The sequence below is a fragment of the Odocoileus virginianus genome, chromosome 8, assembly GCF_023699985.2.
Source record: "Odocoileus virginianus isolate 20LAN1187 ecotype Illinois chromosome 8, Ovbor_1.2, whole genome shotgun sequence".
In the NCBI taxonomy this organism is placed as follows: Eukaryota; Metazoa; Chordata; class Mammalia; order Artiodactyla; family Cervidae; genus Odocoileus; species Odocoileus virginianus.
The window spans coordinates 79,255,002-79,279,800 of NC_069681.1; the positions used below are offsets into that span (position 1 = coordinate 79,255,002).

General features: G+C 39.2%; 1 long non-coding RNA gene across 19 annotated transcripts in view; it reads right to left on the bottom strand.

The window, feature by feature from the left end:
- The window catches only part of LOC110127127 (uncharacterized), a 603,755-nt gene that overhangs the window by 227,323 nt on the left and 351,633 nt on the right, over positions 1-24,799 (bottom strand). Inside the window, exon 6 of one of the 19 annotated variants that reach the window (XR_011489162.1) lies at positions 16,336-16,483. The exons of the other annotated variants lie outside the window; for them this stretch is intronic. This is a non-coding gene — a long non-coding RNA (uncharacterized lncRNA). The remainder of the gene's footprint in view (positions 1-16,335; positions 16,484-24,799) is intronic. 19 annotated transcript variants of the gene reach the window in all.

Here is a 24,799-nt window from a genome sequence, read left to right on the forward strand (position 1 = left end):
ATACTCCAGGCTTTGGACTATCCTTCTTACTCTATGTTCTCCCTACTGGAAATCTGACCCAAGCCCTTTCAGCAGCTACACATACATAAACAAGTAACTTGCATATTTATATTCCTAGGCTACATCCCTCCTTCCATGGTCAGACCCATGAAACCAATTGCCTACTTGAACTCCTCACATGCATGCCCCAAAGGAATCTCAGTAACCTTATGTCCACAATCAGTCCTGTGGTCTGATCTCTTCCACTGTCCCCTGTCTCCGTGAATGGCACCACCCTTCTTCCTCATGTACAAACCAGAGACCCTGAAGTCACTCTCAATGCCTGATTTTTCCTCACTTCTCTATCTGATTCAGGCTTCCCTGGTAGCTCAGTGGTAAAGAATATACTTGTAATGCAGGAGACATGGGTTTGATCCTTTGGTCGGGAAGATCTCCTGAAGTAGGAAATGGCAACCCACTCCATTATTTTTGCCTGGGAAATCCCAAGGACGAGGAGCCTGGTGGGCTACAGTCCATAGCGTTGCAAAAGAGTAGGACCTGACTATGTGACTGAGCATGCATGCATGCTGGGAGGCAAGTCTTGACTCAGGTCTTTCCTTAAGTCTCACCTTCTCCATGAGACTTACCAGACCACACTGTTTAACACTGTGATCTATTCATATGCCACCCACTGACATTTCCTAAATCCTATGCCAAGCTCTATTTTTTTTTTCCTTTTCTCTGTACATTTACCACCTTATAACGTATTGGAAAATTTTGCTTATTTATAATTGTTCTAATTGTGTTTTCTTAGATTCTACATTTGTTTATTTTGGCATCCATTCACCATAGGGTCAATTACATTAATTACATTTTCTTATTTTCCGTATTCTTGATGATCTGGTATTTGTGGCCTCACTGACTAGAGAGAAACTGCCAGTTTTGGCTAAGTCTTGAGATAATAAAGTCCTCAGCCAGGACTCCTATATGCAAACTAATCAACCAAGGGCTGAGTACCAGATAACCAGGGAAAACCCTAAATCCCAAAGTCTGCAGGAATTATTCAAACTAGTCAGTTATAAGATGTTTACCCTGTCCTACCTTGCCTTTTACATGGAAAACACAATGAAAGTTCTGCCTTTCCATCTTCTAAATGGCACTGGTGCTTCCCCAGGTCACCCTGAATGGCATGGTGTGTCCACTCCTCTCAGAAAATGTGAGTAAACAAAATCTTAGTTTCTCTATGTCATCACTCAGTCACCTCCATAAATTAAATTCTACAGATACAATCAGACAGTCACATTATGTATCATCTAGTATTCACCCTCCCAGGTGGAAAGCAGACTTAATACTTAAGTCATGAACCTATGTCTGTTTCATTCCTGTGTTTGGTGCTTTGAGCAGTGCCTGGTATGTGGTAGAACTCCAATAAATATATGCTGAATGAATGAATGAAATGAGTGACTGAATGGATGCTTCTGGCCCCAACTGTAACACAATATTATTCCAGACTTTGAGCTTTCATGGCACAAAATTGTATCTGATTCTCTTTCATATGACTAAGCTCTTTCTCAGTGTGTGGTTAAAAGCTCAGTAACTCTTTGGTGTGATTCATGTAAACTAGCCCAGTGCATTATGCTTAAGTTTTGCTGATCCTGAGCTCTCAAGTTCTGAGGCCACCAACGGCTCATGCTGTCAATGGCAAGGAATATTATCTCTTGTATCTTTTAATGAGCTTCCCAACCACAAAGTGTATGATTTGTGGCCAAAAAAGAGGTGAGATCCTGGGTTCAGCACCCTGCCCTGCCCCTAACCCTGGCTGCCCTTAAGCAAGTGAATTAATCATTATGAGAGTCATTCAGTACTAACCTTCCTGAGTAGACAAGTGTAGGAAAGACAAATACACAGAATTTAATGCCTTCAACATGGATTACATTAGTACTCAACCAGTTAACAGCTCAAGATCTCTATAGCTTTTATTAGTTCATGATCCCTCCTGTGATTGCCAAACATGACTGCAATTTATCAGTCTCACCGCACTTTCCAGCTCTCCTACTGAACAATAAGGCACAATTCAATGCTTAATCTTTTCCTTTGAAGTTTATTGACATATGCCAAGCTATGCAACATTGATTGTTTATATTTCATTGATTCAACTTCTATTTACAGCTGCTATATTCTTAAAACATGCTTGAAGCCTAACTCTTATAAGCTCACTGTACAAATGTAGTCTTGGAATTCTGTCATTCTCTCTTTGAGTCTAGGAAGATTCTAGATGAAAACAGCTGATATTATTGAGCACTGCGTGCCTTACCTTATTTAATCCTTATAATAGTTAAGTCTAATTTTACAAATGAGGAAAAGGAGGTCCAAAGCAGTTAAATCATTTGATACAGGTTACACAGGCAGTAACCACTTACTTGCATTACCTCTGTGGGTTGACTGAACTCAACTTAAATTCTTACTGACTTAAGTCTATTCTCTTTCCTAATTGTGTATTTCACAAATACACTGTTTCAGACACATGCAAGACTCTCTTGAGCCATATATTGCTGGTAAGTGAGTATAATCGTCCTTATTAAGATCAGAAGACAGAAGCAGATACAGGCTACAATAACCTGGGGAAGTTGATGGTAGGAGGAGGGTTAAAACTCATTTTAATACTCTGTTATTTTTGTAATTCCTTTGAGGCTTCTTAAGTTTTATTTAATTTTTTTAACTTCACAGAGATGTTCAGGAGCTGAAGGTAGATTCAGGTTTCATTCCTGGATAAAGGTAGTAGCTTAGATGGCAAATTACTTTACAGACATTTTAGTACAGGTAGCAGCAGGCATGCTTGAGGATTTGAAATTTTTCCCATTAGTATGCAGAAAATCCATCAACTGCCTAAGTCATTTTCTAATAAACCAGGTCTTCATTACATCCCAATTGCCCAAAGTGTGTTTGCCTTGTCAGACACAGATTTTTAAAAGCAGTTCAGTCTTGAGCCACTTTAACTAACATGGATTTCTCCCTCCCTATTCATTTGCAGGCCTCCTCTCTGGCGCTCTATATCTTTTTTCCAATATATTTGAAAAGCTTTTATTCCGTTTAACCCATCCAGCTCTTTTTAGCTCAGTCAGCAATTTTGCCAGCCTTATCTCTTTCCTCTTGGCTTCAGTAGTCCGTTGTTTGCACTTCCACAGTTTATTGGCAACATGTTTTTTGACAAGCCTTCTTGAAATCTAATTGACTGTTTCTTGTTTTAAAATTTCTTTCTCAGAGGAACACTAGCTGGCTGGTTCTCCATCACTGCCTTCTTTCATTAACCTTCTACCTGCACTCCTACTTTAATATAAAATAAACATTCAAACTGTGCAAATCAATATATGTTGAATTAAATTAATTAAAAGAAAATATTTTGAGAATATAGTAACACGAGGGGAAAAACGTTCCACCAGAAGGCAATTCTTTAGATGTCAGTTCAAAGAAAACATCGTCAAAATTTTCAAACAACTTTCCTGGGGCACACATATTTTACTTTCAATTCTAATAAATTTTCTAAGTGTACAGGAATAAAATTATTGTCAAAAAATCAAAAGGGAAAATATTTTGGTATTCTGATACATCACCCCAAGTCAAGCAAAGCAGAAATGAAATAATTTTCTATTTGAATCTCAAATTGAGTATAAATGTAAACAATGTATATTTTCAAAACTGATGGTCATTAATAGTTAAGATTATATTATTTTTCCACAGTGTGTTGTGATCACAGGCTTTCCTGTAGTCACTGAGTAAAAAGTAGATGTTTTTCTGGAATTTGCTTGCTTTCTTTATGATCCAACAATGTTGGCAATTTTAACTCTGGTTCCTCTGCCTTTTCTAAATCTAGCTTGTATATATGGAAGTTCTCAGTTCATGTACCACTGAAGCAACAAACCGGAAAAATCTTAAAGATATGGGAACACCAGACCACCATATCTGTCTCCTGAGAAATATGCAGGCCAAGAAGCAACAGTTATAATCAGACAGGGAACAAATGACTGAATCAAAATTGCAAAAGGAGTAAGACAAGGCTGCATTCTGTTATCCCGCTTATTTAACTTGTATGTAGAGTACATCATGTGAAACGCCAGACTGGATGAATCACAAGCTGGAATCAAGATTGCTGGGAGAAATATCAACAACCTCATATATACAGATGATAACACTCTCATGAAGAAAATGAAGAGGAACTAAACAGCCTCTTGTGAGGGTGAAAGAGGGAAGTGAAAAAACTAACTTAAAACTCAACATTCAAAAAATTAAGATCATAGCATTCAGTCCCATCACTTCACGGCAAATAGAAGAGGGAAAAGTGAAACAGTGACAGATTTTATTTTCTTTGGCTTCAAAATCACTGTGGATGGTGACTGCAGCCATGAAATGAAAAGACACTTGGCTCATTGGAAGAAAAGCTATGACAAACCTAGACAGTGTATTAAAAAGCAGAGATATTACTTTGCTGACAAAAGTCCATATAGTCAAAGTTATGCTTTTCCAGTAGTCATGCACAGATGTGAGAGTTGGACCATAACGAAGGCTGAGTGCTGAAGAATTGATGCTTTCGAATTGTGGTGCTGGAGAAGACTCTTGAGAGTTCCTTGGACAGCAAAGAGATCAAACCAGTCAGTCCTAAAGGAATCAATCCTGAATATTCATTGGAAGGACTGAAGCTAAAGCTCCAATACTTTGGCCACTTGATGCGAAGAGTTGACTCGTTGGAAAAGACCCTGATGCTGGGAAAGACTGAGGACAGGAGGAGAAGGGGGTGACAGAGGATGAAGTGGTTGGATGGCAACACCGACTCAACAGTCATGATTTCTGAGCAAACGCTGGGAGATAGTGAAGGACAGGAAAGCCTGGCATGCTGCAGTCCATGGAGTCGCAGAATCAGAGACAACTTAGCGACTGAACAACAACAATAACATATTATTTTTCCAATGTGGTTAGAGCTCTATTTTTCAAACTTTGACCTCATTGTGATGCACACCAGATTTTGACAACCTTTTGTAAAAATAACTGAACACAGCCTTTCTATTTGATAGGGTAACCATTTATTCACCTCGAATACTATCTCCTAGAACAGTAAGTAAGACTACTTTACAAATAAAGAGTGAAGGACTAAAAAAATGGAAGAATTAATCTTCATTATTTTTGTTTTGATGTTTACTACTTGTATATGTTAATAACAAATATTTGGAGTTAATTTAAATATCAGTGTACTTGTTGCTGTTTAATCCAAAATAAATGTACATAAAAATGACCCTGGAATATCAGAATTTTCCTTACTTTACTGTGTTTATTTAATAAACCTACCATATGGAAAATATGCTTCATCCAGTGGAGGATATTAACATTGCTTAGCTATTGCAAGAGGAATCTTTTAGAGCTAAGTCAGGTCTTATTACTCTGCTCAAATATCCCCATGGTTTTATATCTCATTAGAGGGAGAAATCAAAGATGAAGGATCTGAGGCTTGTAGGACTGAACTTAGACTCAACATCAAAGCTAGAAATGAAACACTGAAATGGTTCCCTTATACCAGATGTTTGTCCCATGCTCTACACAGCCTGGGTGACGGGCTTCCTCCTGGACCTCCACTCTACTTTCCTGCCACTCACTCTCTTTCAGGCACAGTAGCCACCGTATCCTTCCTCAAAAATGCCAGGCAGGCTCCTGCCTCAGGACTTCAGTAATTCTTCTTGTCTTTGTTGGATGCTCTTTCCCCAGATGACACATGTTCCACGTCACCTGGCTCAATCTCTCCTTTCTCTCTCAAATATCAGGAAGATCCTCCCTGAAAACCCAACATAAGATTATGTTGCCCACCTCATCACTGCCTATCCACTTATCCTTCCTTTATTTCCCACATCACATTTGCCTGTATCATCACCTCATATAGTGTACCTTTGTACATTTACTTGCTCCCTGGCTATAACTTAAAGGTAAGCTTGGTGAGAACATGACTGCCATGTTTGTCATAGTATCCTCAGAAACTAGAAGAGTGCCAGGCATATAATAGGCATCTAGGAATCACTCACTGAACTAGTGAATGATGTTGCCCTCCCTGACCTCTGGAGGCAAATAAATTGTGAAGACACAGACATATAAGTAAAATGAGGACTGAACCAAATGAAGGGGAGTGACAGAGACAAGTGTTGAACTTGTGCTTGGTATGAAATTAGACAACCTTAAAGGTATAAATTGAAATGCTGAAAAAGAGCTTCCAAGCATCAGGAATGGGGCTTATATTATATTCCTACCTGAAAAATGGGGTCAGGAAAGGAGGCCAGATGTATGAGCCATCTAAAAATCTCTCCCCCGTCGAATGATTGATGGTGAAGATGCTTTCAGTGGCACTCACTGCTGGCTGTCTGAGACAACCATAATTTCAAACATGTTAGACATTCGCACTGGGAAATCCAGGAGGGCCTGAATGCATTTATGCCAATCAGAAGACATCTATTTTTAAGATATTATAATAGAAGCAGAATTTCCTAGATATCCTGCTAAGATAAATTTTCAGAGCAGCCTTTATAGACCCTTAAAAAGTCTACGAGTAGGAGACTTTTTCCTTGGTGGTCCAGTGGGTAAGACTGCAAGCTCTCAATGCAAGGGGATGGGTTCGATCCCTGGTCAGGGAACTAGATCCCACATGCTGCAACTAGTATAAAAAAATCTTGTGTGCCACAACAAAAAAGATTTTTCAGGCTACCATGAAAAGATCCTGCATGCTCCAATGAAGATTGATGCAGCTAAATAAAATAAATATATTTAAGAACATCTATGTGCGTGAAAGACAAGGACTTGGCTATACCCCTGGTGCTTGGGCTCCCAGGGCTAAAAGGAACAGCCCCAAATGCCACTGACTCATTCAGCCTCTTTGTGTGGAATCAGCAGAAAGGCACCTCTTCCTCCTGGGGATGAGGAAGCCCTTGCCCAGATAATGTGTCCCCTGTCCAGCCCACCTTACACAGGGGGCCGTTATTTGTGGTGGCTGAAGGAATAGCGGGATGGTTCAGAACAAACTGAGTTGACTGCTGGCCCTCAACATTTCCACCCCAGAAGCCTTCCACGGCCTCCAGCTTTCTGAGCTCTCCAGCTGAAAGAAAGGATTCTAAAAGTCTCAAGGTCCTTCTCTCTCAGGTCCTTCAAATTCTAGGTGAATATTTCATCACAGCACCTGATTCACGGGATCTTCACATCCAGTTTTTGCTTCCCCCACCTGTCTCCTGGCTCTTCACACATCTACTGAGAGGTCTCTGGGCACACCAGTGCCACAGAGCATCATGATTAAAGGCACTATTAAGGAGTCAGACAGGCGTCCCTGGTAGCTTAGCTGGTAAAGAATCCACCGGCAGTGCAGGAGACCCCAGTTCAATTCCTGGGTTGGGAAGATCCCCTGGAGAAGGGATAGGCTATCCATTCCAGTATTCTTGGGCTTCCCTTGTGGTTCAGCTGATAATGTGCCTTCAATGCGGGAGACCTGGGTTTGATCCCTGGGTTGGGAAGATCCCCTGGAGAAGGGAACAGCTACCCACCCCAGTATTCCTGCCTGGAGAATTCCATGGACAGAGGAGCCTGGCAGGCTAAAGTCCATGGGATCGCAAAGAGTTGGACACAACTGACTGACTTTCACTTTCACTAAGGAATCAGACAGGCACAGGTTTGAATGTCAGTTTGGCTCATATCATTGTGAAAACCTCTTCATTTCCAAAAAGCTCCATTTCTCCATCTTTAAAATGGGGGTTAGTAAGAATAGCTATCTCAGAGTTTTTTCAAACTTTAAATAATAACATGTACTTATATAGTGGCTGGCAGATAATAATAATAATCATTGTCTATTAGCTACTATTCTTAGTACTATTAGTATATTTGACCATAATTCATACCAAGAGTTGAAATTATGAAAAACTCTAAGCTTTTGCTCTGAAAAGATGTAATTCCTCACCACTGCAATATATCCTTAAATTCTAAATACAAGTTACATAAGCCATACAATCAGAGAAGGCAATGGCAACCCACTCCAGTGTTCTTGCCTAGAGAATCCCAGGGACACAGGAGCCTGGTGAGCTTCCGTCTATGGGGTTGCGCAGAGTCGGACACGACTGAAGCGAATCAGCAGCAGCAAGCCTTATAATTATAATTGCTGGTGGCTCAACTGTTAAAGACTTCGCCTGCAGTATGGGAGACCTGGGTTTGATCCCTGGGTTGGGAGGATCCCCTGAAGAAGGGAATAGCTACACACTCTAGTATTCTGGCCTGGAGAATTCCATGGACTATATAGTCGCACACTAAAGAGTCGGACACAACTGAGCGACTTTCACTTCACTCAGAGCCTATTACATACAGTTACACCTTTTCACTTAAAAATATGTCAGCATAGATACATCAGTTCCTTTTGATCTATTTTCCTCCATTTTTCTAACTTTTCTGGGCTTTTCTGTTATAAGTGTGTGTCTTTAAAGAGCATGTTCTAGATTTTTTTAAATCCACCTGTAAAATCTCTATTTTTAATTGTAAATTTATGTCATTAGCATTTATTTTATTTAAAATTTGTGATTGGGACGGATTTCTACCATTTTATTTAGAGCTTTCTTTTTTTTTTTTTTTTTTGAAGACTACTGATGTTTGTTATTGACTCGTAGTGCAAAATGCTTTCAATCTACCACGTTTTTCCTTCATTTCTACCTTTTATCAATTATTGTTTTAATTTTTATTCTATATTAGTTGGAAATATAGATAAACCATTTATTAAAGGTTACCTTTAAATTTTTAGTTTTTGTGTTTGATCTAACAATGTCTAAATTTGATCATTATCTCTCTTCCTGTAGAAAGGGAAGTATCTTTTCCTCCATCTCACATATTTTGTGTCAACATTTCAATTTGCTTGCCTATCCCAGATTAATCATCATTGGCTAATATTTTATATGATCAATTCTTATCTACATTCACCCATCTTTACCAACTTCTTGGCTCACGATTGTGTCTTATCTAGCAATCGCTCCTCTGGATTCAATTTCCTCCTTATGAAGTCCATTCATTTTTTTAAATGAGTTTTTTCTCCTAATTTTGTTTATTTTGTTTTTATTTTTTTGGCCGCAGCTTGAGGCATGTGCGATCCTAGTCCCCTGACCCGGATTGAACCCACACGCTATGCATTAGAAGCATGGAGTCTTAACCACTGGACCACCAGGGAAACCCCTGAAGTCCATTCTTTAGTAATTTACCCCTGTACCTCTTGGCATTAAAGCCTAAATCTTTTGTTGAGACCAGCACCAGCACCCAGAGTAGCTATAGCATCAACTAATGAGTTTTCAGCTCTGTTTTCCCAATCCACCTTTAGTGGCAACTGAAGAATTTCATTTCTCTCTTTCAAGCTCAGATATGCAGCTAAAGAATGCCTATTCTATCATATTATGTATTTCAAGGTATTTAAGGTGGAGTTCATTTTTACGTGATGAGATGTTACCATTCCTTTATCTAGTGTAATATTACATGGCAGGCTGTATCCTAGTGTCAGAAATATAAAGATGAAAATGAAATAGTTTGGCCCTCAAGGAGCTTAAAATCTAACAGAGATAGTTATGAAACAAATATATGTAATAATGTATCTTAGGTCTTATGTTTGATACAATGATCAGATTCTACACTATATTGAGCTCCCTAAGAATAAGTACATTGTCTTAGTGTCTTTCCATTCTTAGTATCTAGGGGAGTATTAACACATAGAAGTTGCCTAATAAATGTTTCTAGCCTGAAAGTATGAGCTACCAGGGAAGCCCCATATGAACTATAGAGATCAATATTTTCACTGTTATTTATTTCCACTTTTTAATTCATGAAAAGTAAGATATTTATTCTTATCTAATTATAGAATTTTTATAAAGATTTCATTTTAAAGATGTTCACTTTTTATTGTAGCATTAAAAATAGCTCATAATTAAGTCCTCATCCCGTGTCAGGCATTGTTCTTGGAACTATCCAAGAATTACCTTATTTGAATCTCAAGATAACCCTAAAAGGTGGGATTTTGTGACGAAGTCTGGGTAAGAGTTGAAGCTATGTTAAGGGCTAGTTTAAATTAGTCTGATTCTAGCTTCTGTGCCTAGGTACTATGTATGTGTGCATTTGTTCAGTAGTAATTTCCAATTAAAGATTACCCTTTGTTTTAACAGCTACAGTCTATCTTTGCAGAATTTAGACCATTTACAATGTGATTAGTGTCTTACTGATTGATTAATTACCGTTGGACTAGAAAAACCCCTTCATTTCCAATGACTACACACCACGCTGGTTTTACTGCTCCTGTGTTCTGAAAGTGCATGCTAGAACACACTTTAATCTGTGGCCTATCTCTCATCCTTCATTCTCCTATCACCTTCCACCTAGGAGTGGCACGGTAACTACTCTACTGAGCAACCCCAAACACTTACAAATAACCACTTAGTAATAATCTAGAATTTTTTAATTTAGACAGGAACCAAAATGTAGCATATTGCTTCATAGAATTTGCCCTTAAGAATTGGGCTAATATTAGCCAATATATTTTCTTGTCACCTTTGCTGTTCTCCATGAGTTCTCAAAAAATTATTTACAGTAGTTATGGAATTATATCTGAAATTATTTTAGTAACCTAATATGTCATTTTTCAATAGTCAATAATATTGAACTTAGTAAAATCTTCTAGATGTTATTTTATTGTCCTGGCTTTACATGTCCTTTACTGATAATGTTCTACATTTCCAGTTTGAATTTTGTCTCTGTGATAGAGAAAATGTAAACAAAATGGGAGTTAAACAGTTCCACAAAGATAAGACTTACATTTGCCATCCTCTGAATAATAGTATTTCATAGTCACTCAACAAACATTTACCCAGCACACACTATGTTCTAGGTACTCTTCCAGAGGCCATAAACAGAACAGTAGGCAAAATGGACAAAAATTCCAGATTGCCTACAATGGAGTATTATGTGACATGAACGATCTTTTTCTACTCTGAACTCTCTGTCTTTACAGATCCCAGAAAGCCTTTCCAGTCCACCCCCACCCACTTCTGCCATCTTCATCATTACCACCAGCAGACAGACACGTGTAGACATATATGACCCTCAAGACACACCAGGTTGCTCACTATTTCAGAATCTAATCTTGCATTTTCCTATTTCTGTGCCCTTATTGTGGGCATCATCTCTACGTAGAAGGGCCTTCAACCTTCAAATCCTACCAATAATTCAAAACTGCTCATAATCTTATCTCCAGTCCATCTTTATTCATCTTAATACAACTACAGGTCTTCATTTCAAGCTATCTCAATATATTATGGATTATAGTGATAATACCTTTTATAGTCTGTTTTGGATTGGAGTTACTTGTGTGTACAGATACATCCTTCTTAAGTTATGAGAAATAGAATCAGGGATTAAGAGACTTTTTATATCTTCCAAATTCATACAGTGCCTAAATAGCACTATACATAGAACTGGACATGGAACAACAGACTGGTTCCAAATAGGGAAAGGAGTACATCAAGGTTGTATACTGTCACCCTGCTTATTTAACTTATACGCAGAGTACATCATGAGAAACGCCAGGCTGGAAGAAGCACAAGATTGGAATCAAGATTGCTGGGAGAAATATCAATAACCTCAGATATGCAGATGACACCATCCTTATGGCAGAAAGTGAAGAAGAACTAAAGAACCTCTTAATGAAAGTGAAAGAGGAGAGTGAAAAAGTTGGCTCAACACTCAGAAAACTAAGATCATGACATCTGGTCCCATCACTTCATGGGAAATAGATGGGGAAACAATGGAAACAGTGAGAGACTTTACTTTTTGGGCTCCAAAATCACTGCAGATGGTGACTGAAGCCATGAAATTAAAAGACGCTTACTCCTTGTAAGAAAAGCTATGATCAACCTAGATAGCATATTAAAAAGAAGAGACATTACTTTGCCAACAAAGGTCCATCTAGTCAAAGCTATGGTTTTTCCAGTAGTCATGTATGGGTGTGAGAGTTGGTCTATAAAGAAAGCTGAGCACTGAAGAATTGATGCTTTTGAACTGTGGTGTTGGAGAAGACTCTTGAGAGTCCCTTGAACTACAAGAAGATCAACCCAGTCAATTCTAAAGGAAATGAGTCCTGAATATTCATTGGAAGGACTGATGCTGAAGTGGAAACGCCAATACTTTGGCCACCTGATGCAAAGAATTGACTCATTGGAGAAGACCTTGATGCTGGGAAAGATTGAAGGTAGGAGGAGAAGGGGACCAGGGGATGAGATGGTTGGATGGCATCACTGACTCAATGGACATGAGTTTGAGTTAACTCCAGGAGTTGATGATAGACAGGGAGGCCTGAGGTGCTGCAGTCCATGGGGTCGCAAACAGTCAGACACAACTGAGCAACTGAACTGAACTGAACTGATAGAAAACATTTTCAATAATACTTGGTAACTAGAACAATTACATCACTTTATTTGCTGTGTAACTTATTTATTCAGTTTTTTTAATTCGTTTACTCAAAAGATTTTAGTTAGTGCCTTTTAGTTTTGTAGTTTAGTCGTTAAGTCCTGTCCAACTCTTTTGTGATCCCATGGACTGCAGCCCACCAGGCTCCTCTGTCCATGAGATTTCCCAGGCTTGCATACTGGAAGGGGTTGCCATTTCCTTTTCCAGGGGATCTTCCTGACCAAGGGATTGAATCCAAATCTCAGTGGCAAGAGGGTTCTTTACTGCTGAACTATCTGTCCCAGTTAGTGCCTAATAGATGCCAATCACTTTCTCAAGAAATTGAAGCTATGTGGATGAGTGAAGCAGACAATAACATTTTTTACCTAGTTTTGGAATTATTTATGTTAGGGCTCATGAAGACTGATAAGACACTGGAGCATATATTAAAGTGGCAGAGTTTCTTATGGAGATTGTTAAGTGCAGTCGACTTCATGTCTTGAGGTTTTGGAATAAATTTTTCCCTGGAAGCTGCGGATGGAGGCTTTTATCTCAGAATGTTCCCTTCAGGTTTTTGGTTTTATGCATTAGTAGGCATGAGGGCAAACAACCAACTGAGTCCATTGTCCACCTCCCCACTCTTTGTTATTCACTCAAACAATGATGCAAGTAAAAGCCTTCTATAAAAATCATTAGTTGGAATTATAGTAGATTTAACACATTCAACAGCCCTTTAGACCTCATCTAAAGTAATCTATTTTTCCAGGAGCTGAAAGAATTTAACAACCTAGAGAGGTCAGTTCTCTGAAAAGGATCTCAACAATATCTGGATTGCTTGCATTTTTTGAGAAGGGCAGATACAAGGTAAGTTTGTAAGGAAAAAAATTTACTTGAGTAGTAGAAGCCCAAATTAGCTTTTTATTCCCCAGAGAATAGTACCTGGAGAATGTCAGAAGGATTGGGCAAAATATAAATGTATAAAACAGACCTTAGGAAAGCCTGGAATTATAAAGTGGCTAAAAAAAGACAGGAAGATATGAAGATATGCGTCATTCATCAGCAGCCAAGTTCATAACCCTCTGTCGTCTCTCTCTTCTCCTCCCCACTGCCTCCATTTGCTTGACACCTCCAACCCTCCTGCAAGATACCCAGGACAGGGCCCCCAGAGAGATTCTTTCTTAAACTGACCTGACCACTTGCAGAAATTTCACCATTCAAACTTCTGCACTCTCTCAAGAGCCCTAATGCTATTTTTCCAACTGGATGACTTCAAATGGCCCTTATTTCAGCTGTGCTGAAGTCAGAGGAATTAGTTGCTTGTGATCACTGCTTATGCCAGTGAGATGCCCATGTGCAGGGTTGAAGAAACCCATCTTTCTGTCACTATTACTCAGAGGCTCCTGGAAGTCAGTCCGGATCGGGAGAAGAAATTCACGCATGAGTAATAAACTATGTTTATCGCTGAGCAGCTGAAGGGCGAACGGCACAATCGGGGATGCTCTGACGTCCCCAGGGCTCCAGGCAGACTGGCTCCTCCCCAGGATGCTTAAGGACCCCCGGTCTATCTCAGACAAACTGCTAAGATGTGGAAAATGCCTCTCCACCTCCACGTCAAGCACTGACCACCCTCCTCCTGGAGATGGAGCAGCTGGAAGGTGAAAGCTATACCAGAACAAAATATTCCACTCGGGTTTCCGCCTTTATCTGGGCCATTGGCAGTCAGCCCAGCCATGAAAGAAATATTGCTGGACTGGGCTGAGGCAAGGAATTCCGTCAGAAAGGATTATAGGCTGAAGGAGCTATGGGGGAGAGATTGCATTGAGGGCTTCTGGCTGGAGGAGGAACTAGGCCTATTTTGAAATGAGAGCAGCTGCCACCCTTAGAAGCCCTCAGGCCTTCATCTATTTTAATAGGGTTTCTTCAGTGGAGGCTTCTCCTGGTGTGGGGTTGGTTTATCATTTATGATAACCCATTCTTCAGCATAAATTCAAACATTTCCTTTCAGATTCACTGACACTTAGGAAATGTGATTTTATATTCCCTTCACTGAACAAACACATGTTGAAAGCTTACAGTGTAACAGGCTCTGAGCATTAGTCCTGAAACCAGAAGGGCAGGGCCTCTCTAACACGGGCTTTGCATTCTGGGGTGTGGGCTTCTTGGGAAGGTGACATACAGAATAAGCAAAGCAACAAAGATAATGTAATTTCTTACACCTTTCCTGGGTAAAGAAACTAAGACAGGGCTTTGTGATTGGGTGACTGAACTAAAGATAGATTTTGATTTTTAGGATGAGGGGTCAGGACACATCGTGCTGAAGAGATGACCTTGGAACTTGGGAGTCAACTATAAGAGCAGTCAGCAAAGATATGTGGACAGGATACTGTAATGGAGGGTTCGAGAAGCAGAATATTTAAAACAGAACTAAAACTGGTAGCTTAAATATAATAAAAATATGGACTTGAGAAAATGGATAGAGAAGAAAGGCTTGACATTTCATAAAAATATTAATCAAAGAAAGTAAGATATAAGAGAAATAGGATATTACAAATATAAAATTTTAAGTATTTTCTATTCATATGTATATGACATTATAGCTCATATTATATATAATTTCAAAGTACAATACATTTTACCAAAAATTATTTGTATTTGTTGTTGTTGTTCAGTCACTCAATTGTGTCTGACTCTTCGTAGCATGCCCGGGTTCTCCGTCCTTATCTATCTCCCAGAGTTTGCCCAGAAATAGACTTTGATTCATAGTTCACTTCTTAAATTTGAAACTTTAATCTTTTCAACTTAAAAGCATGATAACAATGAAGAAAGACTGGTCACCAAATTTAAAGACCTGAGATAATCTTGCCTGTGCTGGGACACTGCCTACAAGAGTGAACTCCCAAAGTCAGCTGATACTTACCAAGTTACAAAAACAAACACCTCTGTCTTTAAGGAGTTCAAATGTTGTCAAAATGTTTGCTATATCGTAAAAATATGTCATTAAATGTAAGATGTAATGACTACAAGTGAAGTATAAACAAAGTTTCCTAAAAGCATCTGGATATAGTGATTCATGGTGGCTCAGATAGTAAAGAATCTGCCTGCAATGCAGGAGACCCAGGTTTGATCCCTGGGTTCGGAAGATCTCCTGGAGAAGGAAATAATAATCCATTCCAGTATTCTTGTCTGGAGAATCCCAGGAACAGAGAAGCCTGGTGTGCTACAGTCCATGGGGTCACAAAGAGTCGGACATGACTGAGTGAGTAACACTTTCATTTTCACAGAGATTTATTCCAAAAGAACTGGCAAAGGCAAACCAAAAAATACTGAATTCAAAGTCCATGGCAAACGATCTCTGAGAACTGCAAAAATGTTGTTATGGTAATACATTAGGAAGAGCTGAAAATAATATTTCTAAGTGATTTACTTTTTAGCTTAACCAACTGACTGGCTTAAAACTATTAATACAATTCAATCCAGACAGAATCTAGAATGAATAATATCTGAAGTCTGTTTTGATGCTTTGCATCAAAAAATACTCTATCAACTAATATATATTATTAAGAAAATGTTTATTTTTACTTTTCAAGAGGGATGTTAAAATTATTTATAAAAGAAACAAAGTACAAACAATAAAATTAATTCTTGTTATCTGTGTTCTTTTGTTTATTGGATATGTATTTGAGAGGCTGCTAGGTATCAGGTTGGAGAAGGCAATAACACCCCACTCCAGTGCTATTGCCTGGAAAATCCCATGGACAGAGGAGCCTGGTAGGCTGCAGTCCATGAGGTCGCTAAGAGTTGGACACAACTGAGCGACTTCACTTTCATTTTTCACTTTCATGCATTGGAGAAGGAAATGGCAACCCACTCCAGTGTTCTTACCTGGAGAATCCCAGGGACGGGGGAGCCTGGTGGGCTGCCGTCTATGGGGTCACACAGAGTCGGACACGACTGAAGTGACTTAGCGGCAGGTATCAGGTAAGATTACAAAAGAAAGATGTAAATTTTCTTTAGTTTGTTTCTGGTGTGTCTGGGAAGAGAAAACAAATGCTGTTCATGCAAAACTTGGAAGACAAAACACTGTGAGTCAGTGACAAAATGAATGATATATGTCAATGTTCACTTTAATTTGTTGAACTGTCAACCCTGAGACTCTACTTGTGGGATGTTTAATGAAAGACAGCTTACACAGTTAACATGACCTTAATCTGAGGAGATGCGTAGTGTTTATTTTGCTATACAGCAAAAAGATGTAGCCAAGTAGCCATACAAATGACCACTGTCAGTATTATTATTCTGTAACCAAATAAAACTTCAGCCGTTTTCTCTTCTAGGTTCTTCAGTTTTTTCAACATGTATAACCAGTGTTGATAATTTCCCTGATAAGGTATAAATGCAGCCATGCCGGCACCCTGAAAACCTCATGTTTTATCACAAGGTTCAGATTTTATTCCCGATACCTAAGAACTTCTTGTATTTCCAGTCCTGCTTTCTTCACCATGACTTCAAGTCATAATTCAGTTGTGAATTCTCTGCACCTGCAGCCCCAGCCCCAGACCGAGCATTGAGTCTTGCCCTGCTGGGGAACTGGTGCAGACCACGGTCACTTCACTGTGTCGGGAAGTGAGTTCCTGCATGGAAGACAAGCACATGGAGAAAGACCCCATCTGCAGTGAACTCGGAATGAGTGAGAAGTAAACTCCACAGTTAAGCCAGTGAAATGAGAAGTGAACTTGGCCATGAGGCCCCCAAAATGGGGACATGTTTGTTATTAAAAGTACAATTTAGCTTATTATAATTAATAAAGGCACTGGAAGATTCACTGAAATGATACATTTTTGAGGATAAGTTATTAAGGAAAATAGTCAAACTTTGAAGTCTACTTTGTCCTCAGTGAAAAAATATCACATTCCATGAAAAAGGAATAGAAAACCATAAAGAGAAATAATATATAAAAGTATAAGAAAAAATAGGGAACAAGTTGAAATAAGAAACGATTCTAAATAAATGTAACTTAGATACTAGAATTAAAATTCAAGATGATCTCCTGTAAAGCAGGGGGAAAGGCAAATAAACAGAATGAGAGAGAGTAAGGTAAATATGGAAATCAAGAAAGAAAAAAAAAAGAATAATCAGAGATAACTGAAATAAATGTTTCTTGGTTAACTTTTTTTTTTTAATATATATATATATTTTTTTCCATTTATTTTTATTAGTTGGAGGCTAATTACTTTACATCATTGCAGTAGTTTTTGTCATACATTGAAATGAATTAGCCATGGATTTACATGTGTTCCCCATCCCGGTCCCCCCTCCCACCTCCCTCTCCACCCGATCCCTCTGGGTCTTCCCAGTGCACCAGGCCCGAGCACTTGTCTCATGCACCCAACCTAAAGCTAACTTGGCAGATTGAAAGAATTTCTCAACTAACGACACACTTTGGTTTGTTTTGTGACGTTCTAAATGAAAGGATAAAAGAAAAATACCACAAGATGTTGACCTGTCTCCAAATTGTGCTTTGGCTAGTGATGAGGCCTCGTAAAGTTTACTACTAAAAGAGCTGAAGATCTACCAGAAAGAGTACTTTTCAGTTAACTCATATGTGGTGCTCCCTAGAGTCTAATAACTCTCAGAACAGCTTTCACCCAAGAGCTCTTGCCTCTCAATTTATTTGGCAGAAACTCAATGACAAGATAGAAAATCTGACATACGTATCAAGAGAAATACAGTTCTTTCTTCCCCTACCCCGTTTCTACCTCCAGCTCCCTCCCTGGAACTTCCCCCTTCTACATAAATGTTCCTCTCTTCTTTGTTATATCTGGCTTAAATTTTACAATTACTTTATTTTGTATCACTATTTCTCATTATATAACATATCTTTCTCTTTTTATTACCAATAGAATCATCCAGAAGCTTTATCTCACAAGAACCATTCTAGGTGCTCAGCTTTCTTTTTCAGACACTTGGCTAGTCTAACATTGTACAACTTAGTACAGGGGGCTTCTTCTACTTGGTTATTATGTGTGACCCTCAGTCTCCATCAGTCTTTCCTTTCTTTTCATAGTTTAAGATTCTATTGTTTTCTGTAACTCCGGATTGTTCCTAGTGCCTTATACACATCCTCCATTACTTATTCTAGAAATGAAAATAGTTATCTATACTGTATAGCAATGCTTATACTTAAGAGATAAAACAGAATGATCAAACACATCAATAATCATATGCAAATGGTAATAAAGCTAGGTGAGCCTGAGTGCTCATCTGCCACATGAAAGGCTGGATGAAGACAGAACAATACATACAAAACCATGGAGAGGATAACATCTGAAGTCAAGAACCTGGAGCTGAGCCAAATTGCTATTCATGTATAAAAACAGTCTCTGTCATACAACTTCCTAAGGAAAACTTCTTCATGTAATTCAGTTCCCCAAAAACCAAACAAAATTTAAAAATCTCCAAATGGGGAATGTCATGTAAGCTATGAACTAGTTAAACTGAGTTAAACATCCATAACTTTGGAAATGTGGTTACAAATGTTAAAGCAGAATGTAAACATAAAAAATTCTTCCCAATGAAGAAACATGGTGCAAAATGTAATCTTTGGCTCCACACCCCACATGAGCTTAGAAAAGTCTGGGTGTTAACTGGGGTGGAGACAGAATGACAGGCCATAAATTCCTCATTTTACTCACAGGGACCCAAGAGATACCATTTCATTCTTGAACTTTCATAAGTAGAAAAGCTTAGAGGTGCATTCTTGGAGTTTGTCTATTTCTTTTGCTCCTTATTCCAATACTCTGGCCACCTGATGCAAACAGCCAACTCATTGGAAAAGACCCTGATGCTGGGAAAGATTGAGGGCAGGAGGAGAAGGGGGCAATAGAGAGTGGGATGGTTAGATAGTATCACCAACTCAATGGACATGAGTTTGAGCAAACTCCAGGAGACAGTGGAAGAGGAGCCTGGCATGCTGCAGTCCATAGGGTTGCAAAGAGTCAGACACAATTTAGCAACTGAATAACAACAACAGAAATGAGGTTTGACATGCTGACTTATGTATCTAAAATTACAAAGAAAAAAAATATTAGGTAAAGGAATTTTGATTTAAAGTCAAATTATGACTTCTGGGTATTCCAGTCTTATTCAAGTCTTTCTGGTGACCCCAACCCTGTCTTAGAACTAATTCCTTACACAGAATCTTCCAGCTTCAAGTATGTGCCCCCAGAATCAGCCTCCCTCTGCTCCTGGTTCCTTCATTCACCTGAAAACATAACTTTTCTGCCTACACAGCCCTACCTGTGCCTTAAGCTTCTCAGTTGACATTCTTTCCCATATAGTTTGCATTAACAGGTTGTCTACCAGTCCTTCTAGAATACAAGGCACACAGCACCCAGCAAAATTGCCCATTTCTCCCAGGCACTTAATACAGAGCAGTGATAAGCAATATTCCACTCACCTGTTTCTGCACCTGTTTTCTATTTCTCCCCAGTTGCTCTGATAGCTAGTTCCTGATGTAATGTCTCCTTAAAAGGGATCCTTCCTACAGTTAATGCTCCCCATCCTATCTCCTCACACTAATAAAAGCAAAAACCAGAATAATGTTAACAGTGAACAACAGCAGCCAAAAGAAACCCAAAGCAGCACACTGGCCATATTTTATATTTAGATTCTAGTGTCTATTTGCCTGGACCATTATTTCTTTCAGGCCTAATGCCTAGAGGTATGTGCTGATCTGCTAAGCTGCTTTAATATTTAGTGAGGCGCCATAGCCGACTAATAATTTTTAATAGCTTGTCCTCTATTGATTTCAACCCACACACTAAAGCACCTAATAAAAATTTTAAAAGGATAGGTGAAGGGACATAAGGACAAAAGAAAGTTAATAGCCTTTGTCCACCTCCATTTGAAGAGATAAAGAGGATTATTTCAACTTATAGGCAGAGTTTGTATAATAAGACAATTGCTGACTGCATCGTCTTTCAACAATGGCTTTTTTTCTTTTAATGAGCTTCAAAATATACATTCTTTAACTGATATGAAGCAAGCTCTGAAATTGGTAATTTCTGATGAGGCATAGATGGGTGGGTGGGTTGCATAAAACCCTTGTGGACACAGTAATGAAACTGGGAAAAAAAAAATCCTTAACAAGTTAATGAACTTCTAATGTTGACAAACACAAAGCCCCACATACACTAAGATGATCTGATTTGCTATGGCTATGCAAGAGGTAGAGCAAAGATGGGCCTAAAAGAGGAGGCATGAATTGCAATTCCAAGGTGGGGGAGTGGAAGGAAAAAATTAGGAGGTTGGGATTAACATATACACACTGCTATATATAAACTAGATAATCAACAAAGACCTACTACTCTACAGCATAGGGAACTCTCTGAGAGTCAACATTCTGTAACAACCTATATGGGTAAAGAATCTGAAAAAGAATAGATGTAGGTGTAAGTGAATCACTTTGCTATACCCCTGAAACTAAAACAACATTGTAAATCAACTACACTTCCGTATAAAACAACAAGAAAAAAAGAAAGGTTAGAAAGAACCGCAGTTTCAGAAACAGACTGGAAAACCTCCCTGCAGCCTTAGGCTTTATGAAAGCCAGTGACCGTACTTGTCCCTGGGTATGACTTGAGGGAGAAAGGAGTCAGCAAAGCTATCCGAGATGCATTGTATTAGAAGGAAAGGATTCATTTAAAGCAGCCCTCAAACTTAGCATGAAAACAAAACCATCAAAGGAGGCTTATCCCCCCAAAATGGACATAAATCAAGTCCTCCTTTGAGTCAGAAACTCTCCATAAATTCTCCAATTTAAACCTGCTCAATAATTTACTATCTGTATTCTCATGAATGTTGAGGTTAGTAGATTACCTAAGGGGTGATTTCTCTCAGGCTAAGTATCAGGAGGCTGAGGGGAACAGAACTATTATAGGCATTTAAACCAGGAAAGGCCAGGAAGGGGGTGGTACACAATGGTACTTATGCGTCCTTGGTAGATATGCCACAGGGCAGTGCCCTATTTGTGCTGAAAGATATTTTTGGAGACATCAAAAGTGGTGCAGGGAAAGGATTGTTTACAAGACTGAAGCGGGATTTAACAGGCTGCCATTTAAACCCATATGTTCAGAAACAAGAGGCCATCAAGCTTTCCTACTCAGCAAGCAAGCATGTGTTCATCACCTGCAGGCCACACACAGAGCTGGCAGCATGGGGACACAAAGCAAAAAGGACATAATTGCTTCCTCAAAGATAATTACACTGTCACTGTAAAAACCAAAGACACTCACGAACCAGTGCTGGGGAGAAAGCAACATGACCTTTCAGTGGAGCATTATTCCAGGCTTGGAGGAAAGCATGGAGGAAAGGCCTTGGACTGTGTATCAAGAGCTTCTATCTAACACAGCTGGGGAGTCACAATGGGAATGTCTATTGTGTATTCAAGGGGGCTGAAGTCTTGAAGATGTGGTGGGAGGAAGAACAACCATCCGGTTTGCCAGGGACCACAGGGGTTTCCTGCAGTGTGGGATTTTCAGTCCTAAAACGGGGACAATCCGGGGAAAGCCAGGGTGAGTCGCCAACACGGCAGTGGCTCAAGCACAAGTGTAAATCAGAACTCTTCTAGCTCTGCCTCTGCGAAGCAAGTTATGGAAAACTGCTCTTTGTATTTTTCTTATCTGAAAATAAATTTAGTCGACTATAGATTAAAGATAGTGTATTAAAGCCTTTAGCATACTTAGGCACATTATTTTTATGGTGTATTCTATGTGCTATAGCAGGGCTTTAGTTAGGAAAGCCTCAGTGGATTTCAGAGGAGGAAAATAATCACTATGTTTGGGATAGAAAAGGAAAGATTCAGAAGTAGAGTGACCAGCCCATTTCTCCTCCAGCTGGGGACTTCTGAATGACAAAGAGGGTGTTCTCACTACGTATGTGAGGCAATGTGTATAAACTATGTATATTTCAGACCAACCAGAAGAGTGGTCAGCAAGCAGTGAATTTAAGATTTGAAGGAAGAATGGAAATTAAACGGCAGAAATGCCACGAGATGCAAACGCCAGGAGTCATGTGGTGTTTTTAAGAACTGTGATGAGAGAAGACTGATCAGTCCTTGCTAAAGAATTCTTCTGAATGAAGCTTGAGATAAGAATAGGGATAGAAAGAAAGGATTCCTGCTGTAGAACATCTTACATGAAAAAAAAAGCTTGGTTTTATCTTTTAGACTATAAGGAGCCATTGAAAGTATTTGAGTAGGATAGCAAAATACCAAAGTAGCAATGTTAAGATTAATTTGGCAAATTGGAATGGAGGGAGACTTTAAAAATCAAATGGGTAAATAATAAAACCAATATTCAGATATAAGGTGAAGTGACAATGGTCTAGGGCAGAAGAGAACTATCTAAAGTAAGAAATACGTGGAAGAAAATTTGAGAGGGCTTGGTCATAACTCATTATGGAGAAATAAGAGAGAACTGAACATAATTTAATCGGTTGAAAGCTATTTGATTAGAAAGAAAAAACTGATGCTGGTGACAAAGACTGATAATACATGTCAAATAATTTTCAAAAGTATCTCAATGTAAGACCAGAAACTATAGAACTCCTAGAGGAGAACATAGGCAAAACACTCTCTGACATAAATCACAGCAGGATCCTCTATGACCCACATCCCAGAATTTTAGAAATAAAAGCAAAAATAAACAAATGGGACCTAATGAAACTTAAAAGGTTTTGCACAACAAAGGAAACTATAAGCAAGGTGAAAAGACAGCCCTCAGATTGGGAGAAAATAATAGCAAACGAAGCAACAGACAAAGGATTAATCTCAAAAATATACAAGCAACTCCTCCAGCTCAACTCCAGAAAAATAAATGACCCAATCAAAAAATGGGCCAAAGAACTAAACAGACATTTCTCCAAGGAAGACATACAGATGACTAACAAACACATGAAAAGATGCTCAACATCACTCATTATCAGAGAAATGCAAATCAAAACCATAATGAGGTACCATTACACGCCAGTCAGGATGGCTGCTATCCAAAAGTCTACAAGCAATAAATGCTGGAGAGGGTGTAGAGAAAATGGAACCCTCTTACACTGTTGGTGGGAATGCAAATTAGTACAGCCACTATGGAGAACAGTGTGGAGATTTCTTAAAAAGCTGGAAATAGAACTGCCATATGACCCAGCAATCCCACTTCTGGGCATACACACCAAGGAAACCAGATCTGAAAGAGACACGTGCACCCCAGTGTTCATCACAGCACTGTTTATAATAGCCAGGACATGGAAGCAACCTAGATGCCCATCAGCAGACGCATGGATGAGGAAGCTGTGGTACATATATACCATGGAATATTACTCAGCCATTAAAAAGAATTCATTTGAATCAGTTCTAATGAGATGGATGAAACTGGAGCCCATTATACAGAGCGAAGTAAGCCAGAAAGATAAAGACCATTACAGTATACTAAGACATATATATGGAATTTAGAAAGATGGTAACGATAACCCTATACGCAAAACAGAAAAAGAGACTCAGACGTATAGAACAGACTTATGGACTCTGGGAGAAGGCGAGGGTGGGATGTTTCAAGAGAACAGCATTGAAACATGTATATTATCTAGGGTGAAACAGATCACCAGCCCAGGTTGGGTGCATGAGACAAGTGCTTGGACCTGGTGCACTGGGAAGACCCAGAGGGATCAGGTGGAGAGGGAGGTGGGAGGGGGGACAGGGATGGGGAATACATGTAAATCCATGGCTAATTCATTTCAATGTATGACAAAAACTACTGCAATGATGTAAAGTAATTAGCCTCCAACTAATAAAAATAAATGGAAAAAAAAAAAAGGTATCTCAACATGCTTTCACTGACAAGCTCTCATCAAGTGATAATATCATCATAGATGCAGATGCTTTGACAGGATGCAACCCTGGGACCTTGACTTTGTAATCTATATTGAATGACAGCTGCAAAAGTGGGTGGGCGTCACTGACCTAGGAGTCCAGACGGTCAGGCGTGGCCTGAGATCACATATCAAGCCCAGCAAATCCAGTTAAGGAAGAGAAAGTCAAGTTCATTTGTGGATACAAGTGGGGTAAGAAGGGTAGGATTCAATGTCAGAAAAATCAGATCACAGAAATGAGGAAACCAGACAAGGACACTGAGGAAGTTATCTGATCCAAGAGAGAAAGATGTGAGAAGAAATGAATGGGGGCAGTGAAATGATGGTTGAACGGGAAGGAATTTGACATCTATTGAAGAGCCACCTACAATTAGTCTCATGACAGGCACCAAATAGGCCACCCTAAAACATGCCACTTTGGCATAAGTAT